Source organism: Eptesicus fuscus, chromosome 2 (assembly GCF_027574615.1).
Source record: "Eptesicus fuscus isolate TK198812 chromosome 2, DD_ASM_mEF_20220401, whole genome shotgun sequence".
Lineage (NCBI taxonomy): Eukaryota > Metazoa > Chordata > Mammalia > Chiroptera > Vespertilionidae > Eptesicus > Eptesicus fuscus.
In genome coordinates, this window is record NC_072474.1 from 12,701,755 (window position 1) to 12,710,869 (window position 9,115).

At 36.9% G+C, this 9,115-nt stretch overlaps 1 non-coding gene across 1 annotated transcript; it reads right to left on the reverse strand.

The window, feature by feature from the left end:
* Positions 1–949: 949 nt before the first annotated feature.
* On the reverse strand, positions 950–1,055 carry LOC114228101 (U6 spliceosomal RNA). The gene has a single exon (XR_003614177.1). It is a non-coding gene; the product is annotated as a U6 spliceosomal RNA (small nuclear RNA).
* Positions 1,056–9,115: the final 8,060 nt, after the last annotated feature.

Below are 9,115 nucleotides of genomic sequence, written 5' to 3' on the forward strand. Positions count from 1 at the left end.
TTGCTAATTGCGTTTTGCAGCTAAATGTCCACAAGTCATCAGTTACCACTAAACTTAAGGTAAAGTGAGATGAAAGACGCGAGACAGATACAGAGAGAAAGTGACATATATTGGGAGAAGAGAGGAGGGAGCCCGATTGCAGGGTGCATCACCAGAGAACCGCCCTCTCGCAATCTGGGACCCCTGGGGGGATGTCGGAGAGCTGGTTTCAGCCCAATCCCTGCAGGCCAGGCCGAGGGACCCTAGTCTATATATATAAAATCCTAAGCAACCGTTCAACCCTTCAAACAGAAGCTATGACACGCACTGACTATTGGGGGTATACGCTCAATAAACAGGCATGGAAACATGGAAGAGACTAATGAATCTCAGAGGGAAGTAGGAAGGGGGGAAGGAGGGAAGAGTTTAATCAAAGATCTTATATGCATACTAGAGGCCTGGTGCACAGATTCATGCACTGGTGGGGCCCCTCAGCCTGGCCTGCAGGTATCAGGCCAAAACCAGTAGTCCAACACCCTCCGAGGAGTCCCGGATTGCGAGAGGGCACAGGCCAGGTTGAGGGACCCCAGTTAGAGTTATAAAATATGTAAAATGTCAACCTCAGGATTTGACACAGAATGGACACTTTATAAAGGCTAATAAAACCCTTAGCATTACTCTGACAGGAAGTAGTGGGAAGTCCAACTTAAATGGCTTAAAAGAATAAGAATTACCAGTTGACAGAGAGGAATCTGTGGTGAGGAGGGGCTTCAGCAGAGCTGGAGGCTCAGAGGTGTTATCACAGACTCAGATTCCTAACTCCCCACAAGTGCACAGTGTTAGGTTTACTCTAAAGTTTGTCCCCCTCACCATGTACATGCCAGTGAGATTAAAGCTACATTTTGGGGGGTTCACATCTAGTCAGAGAAAGAAAATACAGCTGTAATAGTTCTCCTCATTTATTTCTTTTTTTAATATGGAACACTTCACAATTTGTGTGTCATCCTTGATCAGGGGCCATGCTAATCTTCTCTTTGTCATTCCCATTTTAGTATACATGCTGCCAAAGTGAGCACTATAGTTCTCCCTTAAATACAAAAATATTCCGTCCCAAATGTGCCCAGAAAATCTGTCCTCAACATGCATTGACTCATCTAAGCCTACTCTGAGCCATTTCTGGGGCTCAAATGTGTTTAGCTTAGGATAACCAAATAGAGAATAATGGAAAGTAGGTGTGGAGTGTGGAGTGGGGAGGACAGGCACAGTGTCCAGAACTGCTAATTATCACCATGCCTATTCTTCATCCTTCTTTATTTATAAATATGTACATCTTAAAACACTAACTATAAGCTCAAGATACAGTATCAGAAAAGTATAAGAAAATGCTCACTGATTTCTTGAGATTATGTTTTTTCAGAGCAATAAATATAAGGTAAAAGAGGATATGATTTAGAAAATAAATTAGATTGACAACAAATGTTTGAAAGAATGAGGGAGAATATAAACATTGGGAAGGTAATTTCATCAGAAGAAAGATTCCATTGAGAAGTATAACCTGAAGAAGAGAAATTAGAAAGAAAACAAAAGAGGAACATGGAAGAATTGTAAACTCTTTTGTTTATGAAAGAACACAGTCTCCACCTGCAAATTAAGACCAAATGTGACATGATGTGAAATCTTTTTGTTAAAGGAGGAGGTTAATAAAGACCAAAGAGGCAGGGCTGGAATTCTGATTCCTATGTTATAAACCTAATTTAAAACCCAAGATTAAGTCAATTAAACATGCCACATGGTTGGATCAGAATAGAATGTTCTAATGACTCAATACAGAGGAAGGACACTACAAGAAAATATTTTAAATGTCAAAGATCTGGTCTTAGAATTCCTCTTTGATTTTTAAGAAAACTATTTCAAAATGGTCATGAGGAGCCATTTATTTGGGGGAAGCACTAGATTTGAGAGATGTTTTCACTCTCACATACTTTTCATTTTTTTCCATTTTATTACATTCTTTAATATAAAATTTCCTTCATTTTATCGATAAGCTACTTATGACTATGAGGATCATGGAAGTCTGTCTACCTCTATCCTATATAATAAAAGTGTAATATGCAAATCGGCCAGATGGCGGAACAACTGGTCACTCTGATGTGCACTGACCACCAGGGGGCAGACACTCAACATAGGAGCTGCCCCCTGATGGTCAATGCGCTCCCACAGGGGGAGCGCGGTTGAGCCAGAAGCTGGGCTCATGGCTGGCAAACGCACTGGCAGTGGTGGAAGCCTCTCCTGCCTCTGCTGCAGGCGGGTGGTAAGGAGCGAGGGGTCCTGGACTGTGAGAGCCCTGGACTACAAGAGGTTTGTCTGATTGCCAGGGATTGGGCCTAAGCCGGCCAGTGGACATCTCCCAAGGGGTCCTGGACTGCGAGAGGGTGCAGGCCAGGCTGAGGGATGCCCCCACCACAGTGCATGAGTCTCGTGCACCGGGCCTCTAGTACAGTATATATTTCCCCATCAATATTTCATAAACTCCATTAATTGCCTAGGTTTTGAAGTGTTTGAAGAATATAAGTGGATAATGAAGTAAAATGTTATGGAAAATCATGATAATGTTTATCATATTTGACCAAAAATATTAAAATACCACTGACGTTTACATGTTAGAAAATAACAAAAGTCTGTCCAATTAAATTCCTATTAAAGTAAAGCACCAACAATTCACTATGGCAACAAAGGACATTTAATCTTAAATGCTAACTAGAAATGGAATAGTTTAGAAGTAATAAAGACTATTATTTAAGCAACCATTTTTGTATGATAATTATGTGTCAAGTATGTTCTGAGCTTTGCAGGTAAACAAGCTGATAGGTTGATGTCCTGGTAAAGTTGATTCAATGTAAATCCTCAATGAGAGGCATGACCAAATATGTGGCCCACCAAAGACAAAGAGAAATAAGCACCTATGTACATACTCTCTATAGTAATGATAATCATGACTCTTAAGACCCTGTTCCACCCCATTCAACATCCCATCCACAGAGTAACCATGTTCTTGAATCTTGTTTTCATTTCTATTGGATCTTTAATTTTGCATGTTTATGCATTTAATTATAGTTCATTTTCACTGCTACATAGTATTCCTGTGTATATACTTCAATTTACATATTCATTGTTCTGTCAGTGGACATATATATTAATTCTTATATTTCGCTATTGCAAGAAATTTAGCCATGAATACTTATGTATCCTCATTCACATTAAAAAGAGCTTCTCAGCAATTATATTCCTACAGCTGAAAGTATTAGGTTATAAGGTGTGGACATTTCAAATTTAAAAGGGAAAAAAAGAGTAATGACAAATTGTTTCACAAAGAGATTATACCACTTTCCCTCTTACCAGCAGGCAAAATTACAAATTTTGTTCTATACACTCTAATAACTTGATTTATGTATACTTTGGGGTTTGTCAATACAGTAAATTAAAAACAGTGTTATTGTTTCTTTTTAATTTGTATGTCCCTGAATACCAGTAATATTGAATGTATTTTGATAGGTTTGTTAACTATTCTTATCTTTTCTAGTAGAAAATATTTATTTATGCCTTTTGCTCATTTTACAGGGTAATTATGGAGATTTTAAGTTGTATTTAGGAGATTTTTCACATATCCTTCATACTAATCCTTTGTCAGTTATATGTGTTACATATACCTTCAAGTTTGCATTAGTGAAGACAAGTTTATGACTTATATTTGTATTTTATGGGATGTTTAGGTTGAAAAACAATCTTAATTTACAGGAGTCAAATTTCTCAATAACTTTCTACATGCTTGCACACTTTCTCTTTTTTGTTTATTGTTTGGTTCTATATTAATTGCTTAAATAGTTGTCATTACAACATAAAGATCCACCCATTATTTCCTTTGAATATATTAAAAGATTTGTTTTCGCATACAAATTTTTACTCCAACTGGAACTGATTTGACATTACTATAGTCAAAAATTTCAAATAGTTCCAAAAGGATAATCATGTGTTCCCAAAGTATTATTAATAATCCATCCTCTCCCACATGGATCTGCAAATACAGCTCTATCATATACTAGAGGCCCGGTGCATGAAATTTGTGCATGGAGGTGAGGAGTGTCCCTCAACCTGGCCTGCACTCTCCCAGGGATTGGGCCTAAACCTGCAGTCGGACATCCCTCTAACAACCTGGGACTGCTGGCTCCTAACCGCTCGCCTGCCTGCCTGCCAACCTAATCACCCCCTAACCACTCCCCTGCTGGCCTGATTGCCTCTAACTGCCTTCCCCTGCCAGCCTGATGGCCCTCAACTGCCCTCCCCTGCTGGACTGATTGCCCACAACTGCCCTCCCATGCCGTGACCCACCTCTTCCGCCAGGACCAGCCTCCTCCAAGCCTCGCAGAGCTGTGGGACCTCCAGGCCACACCGCACAGAGCGGCCACTGGGCCCCGCCTCCGCTGTGCACGTGGCCATCTTGTGGCAGCCATCTTGTGACAACATCATGCGAGGGTATTGCTCGAGGGCGTGCTGCCACCTAGGCTTTTATTATATAGGATAGTTCTTATATTTATGTGGATTTGTTTGTAGATCTCTATTTTCTTTCATTGGACTCTTTCTTGACTATCTTAGTGACAATGCCACATTGTCTTAATTGCTAATGTTACATGATAATTGTTATTTAGTTTAGTCAAGATCTTAAATTGTTCATTTTTTAAATATGTCTTGGCTCTTCTTTATCCTTTTGGTTCTATATTAATTTAATAAATGTCAAGTTTCACAGAAAAAACTTATAATTTTGTTTAGAATGACATTTAATTTACAGATCAATTTTATAAGAAGGTATCTAGTAATAAAACTATTACAAAACATTTTTCTTAAAGAAAATTATAATCCTTGGAGAAATTTTTAATCCCTTCTTGAAAGACATTAGATGATATAAAAAGTAGAGATATCCCTGGTTGATAGATAATAAGACTTCTTTGACAAATATTCTCTGAAGCTCTCTGTCATGTTTCTCAATATATCCTGCATAATCCCCATATTTGGTTCCGTGGTCTACTGTGTAGTTTCTTTAGTTCTTCCTTAACTTTACCAATTCTTTATTTTATTATCTCTAATTGATGTTAATTGGATGATACATTCAACATTATTTTTCATTTTTTGAAGTTTCATTTGGTTATTTTCTTAATTTGTTTGGTCACCTTTCATAGTCTCCTCTTCCTAAAACTTATTTTGAATCACACATACACACACACACATACACACACAGACATATACTAACAGATACATACAAACACACACACAGATACATACACACACACACACTCACACACATACTGGTTTTCAATACCTGAAATTGTTCTAAAACCTGAAAACACTTCAAGTCTGACTTTGTTTCCATACTTCAGCTTGGTCTTATTGTCTCATTATACTGCTTTTCCCTTATATTTTTTAATGCTCCGATTCTGTATTAATAAAAACTTATTTGAATCTTGTATTTAAGGAGAGTTTCTTTAGAGAGAAACTATGATTGCTTCTGCCAGCTCTCTGTCAGCACTAAAAATCAGAAATAAATTTAAAAACAGTTTACACCTTACCATTGCTTGGAACCAAAAGTACGATAACATTTAGGTCACAAATCCAATCCATATATCAGTTTGAGGTTTTGAATTCTCAGGAGACTATCTACTCTAATACTTCCCGTAGCCCCGGTGCTAAATTCGAAGCAGAAAAGCCTGCTTATTTTCCTGTCTGTGTGGAGCCTCTTTCTTCTCTCACTGACTGAACATGTCACGCTCCAGGACATTGGCTTTAATAGGCATCCCCCGCGCGTCGCCGGCTTTGTGTGTGTGGTGGCTTTGTTGCCTTTCTCCTGTAATTATGCATTCACCCGAAAAATGAAACCTTAAAATCACGCCGAAAGCAAATAACGAGTTTATAAAGTGCTTATCTCTCTCTATGTTGCTATTTTCAGGGTTTTTTTGTTTGTTTTTGCTTCAGTTAATATGTATTATTTTCCTGTGAGGTGTGTGTGTGCATGTGTATGCGTGTGAGAGATATTTAGGACTTTTTGCTCAAACTAAAATATTTGTTCAGGATATCTGGTCTTTCTGATAGAAAGAAGCTCATCATCAAAATTTAAATATATATTTCCAAATTGTTATTTTTTAGTGATTTTCATAATGAAGAGTCTTTAATTATAAAGCATTAGATAAATGTAAAAGTCAAATAAAAGTGAATTTTATGTTATACTTGTTTCTTGATAGTTATAACAAAGTAAACTACTGGTACTTTCATAAAACAGTGTCTTATGCTGTTATTCTAAGCACATTTGAACTAATAGGAAACTCTCTACTGAGTACATATATTTGACAAAATATAACCACATTGGCTATTTCAAAAAAAGATTCTGAAAATTTATACTAGATGCTTTCTAAGACTTGCTCTGATATAATATTCATAACCCACGATTCAGGAATATGCCATTAATGAAATTGCATTAATTTGAGGCTCTTTCAGAATGTTTCTAAAGTAAAGTTATTGGTCAGGATCTACAATTATTTCATATATTAATGTTGACACTAATGTCCTATATTGATACATTCATGTAGTTTCAAATTGGAGCACAGAGATTACTCATCTAATGTATTTATATCATTGCTTTAAAAATGTCTTGCCAAAAGCACAACTATGTATTCTATCATGATATTTGAGTTTAGAATATATAATAACTTATATGTAAAATTTCAGTTAATCTATCTCAGAGGGAGAAATTAGAACTTACATCCTGGCATTCAATATTATGGCTTATTAATTTTGTCTCCCTTTTTTAAAATATTTATATATTTGTATTGATTTTAGAGAAGAAGGAGAGGGAGAGAGAGAAAGAAACAGCAATTATGAGAGATAATCATTCATCAGCTGCCTCCTGCAAGCCCCTAACTGGGAATCGAACCCACAAATCGAGCATGTGCCCTAACAGGGAATTGAACTGTGACCTCCTGGTTCATAGGTCTATGCTCAACCACTGAGCAACACCAGCTGGGCTCACTTTTTGTTTATGTTGGTTGTTGTTTGTTTCTTCAGATATGCTTACAGGTAGTGATAAAGTCACTTACTGGTTAGAATACATTACATGTTCATTTGTATCTTTATATTGGGATAAAATTTACATTTTATATATAGGCAAAATTTAGGCAAATCTGCTTAATATTTCTAATTTAAAGCTAAAATGTTTTTATTCTCCTTTAAGTTTCCCATTTTGAATTTTGTGGATATATATTTCTAACATGATAATTAAATTCCAAACAAGTATACAGTCAAGAAAGGTTGATAGCCTATAGTGACATTTTTCACATACAAAAAGAAATTTAATACCATAGTTAATGCTACAAGAAGACTGGTAGGTGATGTCTTTAATAAGCATAAAACACTTCTTTTACACATTTAAAAACTATGTAAAGAAAAATATGAGAAGTAGAATTCAGAAACAGCAAATTCAATATATGAATTATTTTCCTCTCAATCCTATATAATAAAAGGCTAGTATGCAAATCGATCAAATGGTGGAACAACCAGTCGCTATGATGCGCACTGACCGCCAGGGGGCAGACGCTCAATGCAGGAGCTGCCCCCTGGTAGTCAGTGCACTCCGCAGGGGGAGCACCACTCAGCCAGAAGCCCTGAGCTGGACTCACCACTGGTGAGCACAGCGGCAGTGGCAGGAGCCTCTCCCACCTCCACCGCAGTGCTAAGGATGTCCAACTGCAAGCCTAAGCCGTCAGTCGGACATTCCCCCAAGGGCTCCCGGACTACAAGAGGGCTCAGGCCGGACTGAGGGACCCCCCAAGTGCATGCATTTCATGCACTGGGCCTCTAGTACATATATAAACCATTGTAAAGAATAAAAAGTGATCTCAAGTTCTAGTCCTCAGAAACCCAGTGGGATTCCAGGTTTGGGTCTAAAAATATACCTGAGGAATCTGGATCATCTAATTTAACCAATTAGAAAGTAAAACTACTGAGTTCTAATTGAAAGGATTTCAGAAGGATGGTAACTAAAGGAGCTTTAGTAACCAAATTTGGGGTAAGAAACATAGTGGTACTCAATAAGCAATCAATTCAACCAATAAAAATCATATTGATTTAGGTTCTGAGGTTGCCAGTAAATTGAAATATTTTGAAACATCTAAATAAATGAAAAGATTCAAGCATCTATCCTGCTTTTTCTCTACAGAAACTACAGGGGTGGGCAAAAGTAGGTTTGCAGTTGTAGATACACAACACAGAGTTTATCCTTATATTATTATTTATTAATTATTGAATTATTTATTTGTATTATAACTGTATACCTAATTTTTCCCACTCCTGTGTAACTAAATGTAAAAGATAGATGATAAGAATAAGTTTTACTTTCTAGAAGATTTTCAGCTAATCTATATATATAAAAGCCTAAGTGACTGAAAGACCAAACAACTGGTCGACTGGTCGCTATGACATGCACTAACCACCAGGGGGCAGACGTTCAATGCAGGAGCTGCCCCCTCGTGGTCAGTGCACTCCTACAGCCAACCTCCCACAGCCCCGATTGGTGGCCAAGCCGAGGGATCCCACCTGTGCATAAATTCGTGCACCAGGACTCTAGTAGGTAAATAATGGTCAAACTCGAATATCACCACTTCGTAAACCCTAATGAAATAATGAACCACAATGATGATCAACAAATCACTGCATAAAAAATCTTGGTTAGAAAACACCAATCATAAAAGAATTTTATAAAGCAAATATGGAAATTTGAATACTAATTAGATTTTTATTATATGAAGAAACTAATGGTATTTTTAGGAGTGATAATAGTAATGTGATTTATTAAAAGTTTATTAAAACTTTTAACAATACAAGCTCAAACATTTATGGATCAAATAATTGATGTTGAGGTTTGTTTTTAAATAAGTAAGGTAGTAGAAAGAGATTAGGCAAATGAATGAAATAAGATTAGCCATTTTGGTGATAATTAATAATAGTGGGTAATGTCTGCTTAGCGGTTTATTATATTGTTACTTCTACTTTGTAAAATGTCTATTTGAAGTTTCCTGTAATAAAGATAACAACATTA